The sequence below is a fragment of the Arachis duranensis genome, chromosome 9 (genome assembly GCF_000817695.3).
Source record: "Arachis duranensis cultivar V14167 chromosome 9, aradu.V14167.gnm2.J7QH, whole genome shotgun sequence".
In the NCBI taxonomy this organism is placed as follows: Eukaryota; Viridiplantae; Streptophyta; class Magnoliopsida; order Fabales; family Fabaceae; genus Arachis; species Arachis duranensis.
In genome coordinates this window covers 58102852-58112834 of record NC_029780.3, presented here as the reverse complement: position 1 = coordinate 58112834, position 9983 = coordinate 58102852, and the positions used below count along the sequence as shown (strand labels likewise).

Here is a 9983-nt window from a genome sequence, read left to right as displayed (position 1 = left end):
GAAATTCATGTATTTCTTGTTCTTTTGAATTAGGAACATTTTTCATTTAAGAGAGGTGAAGGATTCATGGAATTATTTATAGCCTTAAGACATAGTTACTAAATACTAATGATCATGTAACAGAGACATAAATATAGATGACATAATAAGCATAAAAACTGAAAAATAGAAAAATAAGAACAAGGAATGAATCCACCTTAGTGATGGTGGCGCTTTCATTTTGAGGAACCAATGATGTCCTTGAGTTCTTCTATGTCTCTTCCTTGCCTTTGTTACTCCTCCCTCATTGTTCTTTTATCTTCTCTAATTTCATGGAGAATGATGGAGTGCTCTTGATGTTCCACCCTTAATTGATCCATATTGTAACTCAAATCTTCAAGAGAAGTGTTGAGTTGTTCCCAATAGTTTTTGGGAGGAAAGTGCATCCCTTAAGGCATCTCCGGGATTTCTTGGTGATGAGCTTCCTCATGCGTCTCTTGGGATCCATGAGTGGGCTCTCTTGTTTGCTCCATCCTTTTCTTAGTGATGGGCTTGTCCTCCTCAATGGGGATGTCTCCTTCTATGATGACTCCAGCTGAGTAACATAGATGGCAAATAAGATGAGGAAAAGCTAGCCTTGCCAAAGTAGAGGGCTTATCGAATATTTTGTAGAATTCAAGGGAGATAACTTCATGAATTTCTACTTCCTCTCCAATCATAATGCTATGGATCATGATGGCCCGATCCACAGTAACTTCAGATCGGTTGCTAGTGGGGATGATGGAGCGTTGGATGAACTCCAACCATCCTCTAGCCACAGGCTTGAGGTTTAGTCTTCTTAATTGAACCGGCTTGTCTTTGGAGTCTCTTTTCCCTTGAGCTCCTTCAACACATATGTCCCTAAGGACTTGGTCCAACCTTTGATCAAAGTTGACCCTTCTTGTGCAGGGGTGTGCATCTCCTTGCATCATGGGCAAGTTGAATGCCAACCTCACATTTTCCGGACTAAAATCTAAGTATTTCCCCCGAATCATTGTAAGATAGTTCTTTGGATTTGGGTTCATACTTTGATCATGGTTCCTAGTGATCCATGCATTGGCATAGAACTCTTGAACCATCAAGATTCCAACTTGTTGAATGGGGTTGGTTAGAACTTCCTAACCTCTTCTTTGAATCTCATGTCAGGTCTTCGGAAACTCATTTTTCTTGAGCTTGAAAGGGACCTCAGGGATCACCTTTTTCTTAGCCACAACATCATAGAAGTGGTCTTGATGGGCTTTGGAGATGAATCTCTCCATCTTCCATAACTCGGAGGTGGAAGCTTTTGTCTTCCCTTTCCCTTTTCTAGAGGTTTCTCCGACCTTAGGTGCCATCAATGGTAATGGAAAAACAAAAAGCTTATGCTTTTACCACACCAAACTTAAAATATTGCTCGCCCTCAAGTAAGAAAAGAAAGAAAAGAAGAAGAAGAAGAGAAAATATGGAGGAGAGTGTGGGAGGTGTATTCGGCCAAGGTGTAGAAGAAGGGGTGGTGTTGTGTGAAATTTAAGGAGAATAGAGGGGTTTATATAGTGAGGGGAGAGGGAGTAGGTTCGGCCATTTAGGGTGGGTTTTGGGTGGGAAAGAAATTTGAATTTTGAAGGTAGGTGGGGTTTATGGGGAAGAGTGTTTATTGGAAAGAGAGGATGAATGTTGAGATGAGGGGAGAATATGGTAGGTGGGGATCCTGTGGGGTCCACAGATCCTGAGATGATCCTATGGGTCCACAGATCCTGAGGTGTCAAGGATTTACATCCCTACACCAATTAAGCATGTACAATGCCTTTGCATGCAATTCTAGCATTTAAACGCCGAAGTGATGCATGTTCTGGGCATTCAACGCCCATGTGTAGCATGTTTCTGGCATTGAACACCAGTTCCATGCTTGTTTTTGGCGTTCAGCGCCAGCTCTCCTCAGGGTGCATTCCTGGCATTTAAACGCCAGGGTGTTGCTTATTTCTGGCGTTCAACGCCAGATTCATGCTCTGTTCTGGCGTTGAACGCCAGACAGATGCTCCTTACTGGCGTTTAAACGCCAGTAAGTCCTTCTTCCAGGGTGTGATCTTTCTTCTGCTATTTTTTATTCTGTTTTTAATTTAATATTTTTTTCATGACTCCACATGATCATGTACTTAATAAAACATAAAATAACGAAAAAATAAAAATAAAATTAGATAAATAAAAATTGTGTTGCCTCCCAATAAGCGCTTCTTTAATGTCAATAGCTTGATAGTGGGCTCTCATGGAGCCTCACAGGTGATCAGGTCAATGTTGTATAGTCCTAACACCAAACTTAGAGTTTGGTTGTGGGGATTCAACACCAAACTTAGAGTTTGGTTGTGGGCTCCCAACACCAAACATAGAGTTTAACTGTGGGGGCTCTGTTTGGCTCTGTATTGAGAGAAGCTCTGCATGCTTACTCTCCCTTGTTATAGAAGGATAGTCGTGTGCCTTAAACACAAGGTAGTCCCCATTAAATTGAAGGACTAATTATCCTCTGTTAACATCTATCACATCTTCTGCTGTGGCTAGGAAAGGTCTTCCAAGGATGATGCATTCATCCTCCTCCTTCCTAGTGTCTAAGATTATGAAATTAGCAGATGAGAATAAGGTAGGCTGTACCTTAATGATCCCCAGTTTCTCCATTACAGAGAGTGGCATAAGATTTATGCCTGACCCTAAGTCACACAGAGCATTCTCAAAGGTCATGGTGCCTATGGTACAGGGTATTACGAATTTACCAGGATCTTGTCTCTTTTGAAGTAAAGTTTGTTGAACCCATGTATCAAGTTCACTAATGAGCAAGAGAGGTTCACCTTCCCAAGTCTCTTTACCAAATAACTTGGCATTCAGCTTCATGATGGCTCCTAGATATTAAGCAACTTGCTCTCCAGTTACATCTTCATCCTCTTCAGAGAAAGAATAATATTCAGAGCTCATGAATGGCAGAAGGAGATTTAATGGAATCTCTATGGTCTCTATATGAGACTCAGATTCCTCTGGAACCTCAATAGGGAACTCCTTCCTGCTTGAGAGACGTCCCATGAGATCTTCCTCATTGGGATTCGCATCCTCTCCCTCCTTCTTGCATTCGGCCATGTTGAGTATATCAATGGCCTTGCACTCTCTCTTTGGATTCTCTTCTGTATTGCTTGGGAGAGTACTAGGAGGGGTTTTAGTAACTTTCTTACTCAGCTGGCCCACTTGTGCCTCCAAATTTCTAATGGAGGATCTTGTTTCACTCATGAAACTTAAAGTGGCCTTATACAGATCAGAGACTAGATTAGCTAAATTAGAAGTGCTTTGCTCAGGATTCTCTGTCTGTTGCTAAGAAGATGATGGAAAAGGCTTGCTATTGCTGAGCCTAGTTCATCCACCACTATTAAAGCCTTGTTGAGGCTTTTGTTGATCCTTCCATGAGAAATTTGAATGATTTCTCCATGATGAATTGTAGGTGTTTCCATAAGGTTCACCTAAGTAATTTACCTCTGCTATTACAGGGTTCTCAGGATCACAAGCTTCTTCTTCAGAAGATGCTTTTTTAGTACTGTTGGATACATGTTGCCATCCATTCAGACTTTGAGAAATCATGTTGACTTGCTGAGTCAACATTTTGTTCTGAGCCAATATGGCATTTAGAGCATCAATCTCAAGAATTCCCTTCCTCTGAGGCATCCCATTATTCACGAAAACTCTCAGAAGTGTACATGAACTGGTTATTTGCAACCATATCAATAAGTTCTTAAGCTTCTGCAGGCGTTTTCTTTAGGTGAATGGATCCACCTGCAGAATGGTCTAATGACATCTTAGAAAACTCAGACAGACCATAATAGAATATATCCAGAATGGTTCATTCTGAAAGCATGTCAGAAGGACACCTTTTGGTCATCTGCTTGTATCTTTTCCAAGCTTCATAGAGGGATTCACCATCTTTTTGTTTGAATGTCTGAACATCCATTCTAAGCTTGCTCAGCTTTTGAGGAGGAAAGAATTTAGCCAAGAAGGCCGTGACCAGCTTATCCCAGGAGTCCAGGCTATCCTTAGGTTGTGAATCCAACCATGTTCTAGCTCTGTCTCTTACAGCAAAAGGGAAAAGCATGAGCCTGTAGACTTCAGGATCTACTCCATTCGTCTTTACAGTCTCACAGATCTTCAAGAACTCAGTTAAAAACTGATAGGGATCTTCTGATGGAAGTCCATGAAACTTGCAGTTTTGTTGTATTAGAGCAACTAATTGAGGTTTCAGCTCAAAATTGTTTGCTCCAATGGCAGGAATTGAGATGCTTCTTCCATCAAACTTGGATGTAGGTGTAGTATAATCACTAAGCATCCTTCTTGCATTATTGTTGTTGGGTTCGGCTGCCATCTCCTTTTCTTATTCAAAAATTTCAGCAAGGTTGTCTCTGGATTGTTGTAATTTAGCTTCTCTTAGATTCCTCTTCAGAGTCCTTTCAGGTTCTGGATCAGCTTCAACAAGAATGCCTTTTTCCTTGTTCATGCTCATATGAAAGAGAATAGAATAGAAAAAGAAGAGGAATCCTCTATGTCACAGTAAAGAGGTTCCTTATTATTAGTAGAAGAAGAAAGGGAATAAGAAGAATGGAGAATCCAAACACAAGGGTAAGAATAGAGGTAGTGATTTGAGATGAAGAGAAGTGTTAATAAATAAATAAATAAATAAATAGAGGAAGATGAGATAGAATTAAAATTTAAAATAATTAGTTAATTTAAAAAGAATTTTGAAAAAGGGATGAGATATTTTCGAAAATTAGAGAGGGAGAAGTAGTTAGGTGGTTTTGAGAAAGATAAGAAATAAACAAAAAGTTAGTTAGTTAGTTGAAAAAGATATTAAAATCAAATTTGAAAAGATAAGAAGATAAGAAGTTAAGAAGTTAGAAAAGATATTTTAAAATCAAATTTTTGAAAAAGATAAAATTTTGAAAAAGATATGATATAAAAGATATGATTAAAAATATATGGTTGGAAAAGATTTAATTTTTAAAATTAAAATTAATTACTTAACTAACAAGAAACTAAAAGATAAGATTCTAGAATTTAAATATTTGAACCTTTCTTAACAAGAAAGTAACAAACTTCAAATTTTGAATCAATCGTATTAATTGTTAGCATAATTTTCAAAAACAAAGATAAAATTAAGAAAAAGATTTTTGAAAAATAGTCTAAAACATTAAATTTTCGAAAATTAAATAAAAAATGAAAAAGATTTGATTTTTGAAAAAGTTTTGAAAAGATAAGATTTTTAAAATTTGAAAATTTGACTTGACTTACAAGAAACAACTAATTTTAAAAATTTTTGACTAAGTCAACCAAAATTTTTGAAATTTTGAGAGAAAAAAGGAAAAGATATTTTTTTGATTTTTTAATTTTTAATGATGAGAGAGAAAAACACAAATATGACCCAAAACATGAAAATTTTGGATCAAAGCCAATGATGCTTGCAAAAACACTATGAATGTAAAGATGAACACCAAGAACACTTTGAAGATCATGATGAACATTAAGAACATATTTTTGAAAAATTTTTTATGCAAAGAAAACATGCAAGACTCCAAACTTAGAAATCTTTAATGCATGGACACTATGAATGCAAAAATGCATATGAAAAATAATAAAAGACACAAAGCAAGAAAACATCAAGATCAAACAAGAAGACTTACCAAGAACAACTTGAAGATTTTGAAGAACACCATGAATGCATGAATTTTCGAAAAATAATGCATAAAATTTTAAAAACATGCAATTGACACCAAACTTAAAAATTGACTCAAGACTCAAACAAGAAACACAAAATATTTTTGGTTTTTTATGATTTTATGATTTTTTTGGATTTTCTTTTAATTTTTTTCTAAAAACATATAGAAAAAAAAAAGAAAATAAGAAATCCAAAATTTTTAATAAGAATTCTAGGAATCTTTCAATATTAGCCTAAAGCTCCAATCCAAGGGTTGGGCATGGCTTAATAGCAGCCATCTTTAGAAGATATAAATCAGGCATGTAACAACTGATATTCCACTTAACTTGCCTCTATGCTGATGGTTTTGAAGCCTCAATCCAATTGAGTTGGACATGGCTTTACAGCCAGCCAAGCTTCAACATACTTTATGAAACACTAGAATTCATTCTTAAAAATTTTGAATAATTTTTTCGAAAACAAAAAAAAATTTTGAAAAATATTTTTGAAAACTTTTTTGAAAAGAAAAATAAAAAGAAAATTACCTAATCTGAGCAACAAGACGAACCGTCAGTTGTCCATACTCGAACAATCCCCGGAAACGGCGCCAAAAACTTGGTGCACGAAATTGTGATCATCAACAATGGCGCCAATAACTTGGTAGCGCTCTCAAACGTGAATCACACTTAGTCACAACTTCGCACAACTAACCAGCAAGTGCACTGGGTCGTCCAAGTAATACCTTACGTGAGTAAGGGTCGATCCCACGGAGATTGTTGATATGAAGCAAGCTATAGCCATCTTGTAAATCTCAGTTAGGCGGAGAGTAAATGTCATGGAGTTTTCGAATAATAATAATAAATAAGCAGAAAATAAAGATAGAGTTACTCATGTAATTCAATGGTGGGAATTTCAGATAAGTGTCTGGAGATGCTTGTACCTGTTGGATCTCTGCTTTCCTACTGCCTTCCTTCAATCCTTCTTATTCCTTTCCACGGCAAGCTGTATGTAGGGCATCACCGTTGTCAATGGCTACATCCCATCCTCTCAGTGAAAATGGTCCAAATGCTCTGTCACAGCACGGCTAATTATCTGTCGGTTCTCGATCATGTTGGAATAGAATCCCTTGATTCTTTTGCGTTTGTCATTACGCCCAACAATCGCGAGTTTGAAGCTCGTCACAGTCATTCAATCCCGGAATCCTACTCGGAATACCATAGACAAGGTTAGACTTTCCGGATTCCCATGAATGCCGCCATCAATTCTAGCTTATACCACGAAGATTCTGATTAAGGAATCCAAGAGATATGCGCCCGGTCTAAGGTGGAACGAAAGTGGTTGTCAGTCACGCGTTCATAGGTGAGAATAATGATGAGTGTCACGGATCATCACCTTCATCATGTTGAAGTGCAACGAATATCTTAGAATAAGAACAAGCGGAATTGAATAGAAAATAGTAGTAATTGCATTGAAAGTCGAGGTACAGCAGAGCTGCACACCCTTAATCTATGGTGTGTAGAAACTTCACCGTTGAAAATACATAAGTGATGAAGGTCCAGGCATGGCCGAATGGCCAGCCCCCAGATGTGAACAAAAGATCTATTTATCAAAAAATACAATCAAAGACTAGACTATCAAAGATGTGTAAAAAGTTCTATTTATACTAAACTAGCTACTAGGGTTTACAGAAGTAAGTAATTGATGCATAAATCCACTTCCGGGGCCCACTTGGTGTATGTTTGGGCTGAGCTTGATCTTTACACGAGCTGAGCCAAAGCAAGCCACAACCTTACAAAAAAAGGATCAGACAACAAAACTCCAACACTCCCAAGATTCCTGAAAAAGTACTAAAGAAAGCTGCAGAGGAGCATATCACAAAGAAACAAAGCTGTTTTAATAGAACAGACTCAAGAGGCCACTTGAAAGTCGACCGTAAGAGCTTGAGAAAATACTTTGTTTTTCTAAATAAAGTTGCTAAAAGAAAAGCAACTAAGAGTATCCAAACTCAAAACGAACCAAACAGTCACAAAATAGAAGTTCAAAGACCCACAAGTTGGGACATCACAAGATATGAAAATAAAGCAGGAAAACAATGAATGATCCTACAAATTAAAGAAAGCAGCACACATGGCAGAAGGAATCAGACGTAGCAAGCCAAGAAAGATCCAAACTTTCCAAACAAAATTGAGCCAAAGGCGAAACTTTCTCAGCTAGGCATCCACAAAGGAACGGAGCGAAGAGGAAGACAATAAACGCTGAGAGGTTGAAGCCGTGCTAAACGATCACCTCCAAGAAAAGCGCAAAGATGTGAAAAAACTTGGAGTCAAGAGAACGTAAGAATCGGGAGCAAAGCGAAGACAAAGAAACTACAGTAAAGATAGAAAACTAAGGGAACTGTTGAGAAAATTCAAAAGGAAACAAAGAGGGAAGCAAAAGAAACGGCAAAAAAGGGAAGGGTTTAAATGAGCCTTTAAAACCCTTGCACGTTCCCAAAAACAGAGAAGCACAAAAAATGAAACACGCGCTGTCATTAAGGAGGAGAGAGAAAAAATGCTCTGCATTAAAAAAGCTCTGCAAAGTGAGATCGACAATGCTCGAGCTCGACTTTACCTAAAAAGGGGTCAAAAGTCTAAAAGGGCATGACCTCAAAGGAAAGATCAAACTCAAGCAGGGACACTGTTCATGCCCTAGGTCGAGCTGTATGACCCAGGCTGATCGAAGACAAGTCGACCGACCTCTTCAGGTTAGGAATATCCGACCTCTCCTCAAAGAGCTCGGCCAAATCACCAAGAAAGTCCGAAAAGGGCCCAAACAGAGGAACACGACCCAAGTCCAAAGGCAGCCCAAAGCCTAGAAAGATAAGGGCGGTTCCCTCAAAGAAAGATAACTATCTTATCTCAAGAGAGGGTCACTCCTTACCATTATAAATACACTGGAGCACCCAAGTATAACTCATACTCTGATTCTACAAAAAACCTGCTTAATACCCTTGCTAACTTAAGCATCGGAGTCCCTTGCAGGTACCACCACCCTCCGGTGACGAAGGATCAGCATCACCACCAAGTCTAACAAGTCGGACACGGCGGCTCCGACCACCATCATCAAGTTGGACTTAACAACTTCGACCTACAGTTTCAGGTAATCCACGGAACACCAACCATCTTGTGAACCATATGAACCATATGTAGAACCACCCCAATTCCACCACCAATACCCTCATGAACCACCACCTCCTCACTATTCTTACCAAGATGAATCACCTCCCATGTATGAGAACTTTCAACCATAAAATTAATTCCCCTTTTTACCACAACCCTCCATGGAAGAATACCCATAACCATCAATCCAAGAGCAATATGATCCCATCTATGCTAGTCAAGCGGAACAAGAGCCAAGGGATCGCTTAAAGTAGCAATGGATCGGCTCCAAGTAATCATCCGTCAAAGAGAGCAAGAGGAAGCCCAAAAAGATGTACAAAACTATCATGGCTAACCTTGCCAAAATTAAGGAGATGGGGTATGTCTTACAACAAGTGAAGGAGGAAGAGATTGTTGATGATGAAGAAGTGGTTGAAGACCTAGGTGAAGTTGAACAAGAGGTAGATTTCAAGCTTGAGAACACTTCCACACCAAGTGATGTTGTTGATGACTTTGTGGAAGTTGTTGAACCTTCTTCCATTCAGCTAGAAATTGATGTTGAGGAGGATAATGTGCAACCTCCAAGGCATAGTATGAATGATGAAAGATTAGAAGAGGTTGAGCAAAAAGCAAGCTCCATCATGGAAGATGATTCCACACCAACTAATGTGTCTTTTGGAATTGATGAACCTCCCTCATTATGTTATGACATTGATGATAAGAAAGACTATGCATAACCTCCGACACATGGTTTGAGCAATAAGGGATGTATAGAAGAAGTTGGTGAACAAGGAATTGACATTGAAGAAGCTTGACAAGAAGTGGAGGTACTCAGAAAAGAGCACAAGGGAGTGGAACTTGCAAGATCATTGGGACCACTCCTTCCTAAGTCACAATCCAACACAACATTAAAGTGGGTAAAATTCTTATCCCTAAGCTTTACTTTTCCATTTGAATATGGTTTGCTTGAGATGGATGGGCAACTTAGAGCTCTTTGTGGAGTTAAGAGCAAGAGAGAATTGGTTTATGGGTGAAAATGCCAATTAAGGTTCCTTATGGTTGGAAACTCAAAGTCTAAGTGCAATGGTTGGTATAGTTCTCAATTGGATGGGTTTAGGAAGATGCTTAGTGTTTAC

General features: G+C 38.5%; 1 non-coding gene across 1 annotated transcript; it reads left to right on the top strand.

Annotated features, from left to right (window-relative positions):
• The first annotated feature begins 3877 nt into the window (after positions 1-3877).
• On the top strand, positions 3878-3985 carry LOC127742359 (small nucleolar RNA R71). Its single transcript, XR_008003548.1, has one exon. It is a non-coding gene; the product is annotated as a small nucleolar RNA R71 (small nucleolar RNA).
• Positions 3986-9983: the final 5998 nt, after the last annotated feature.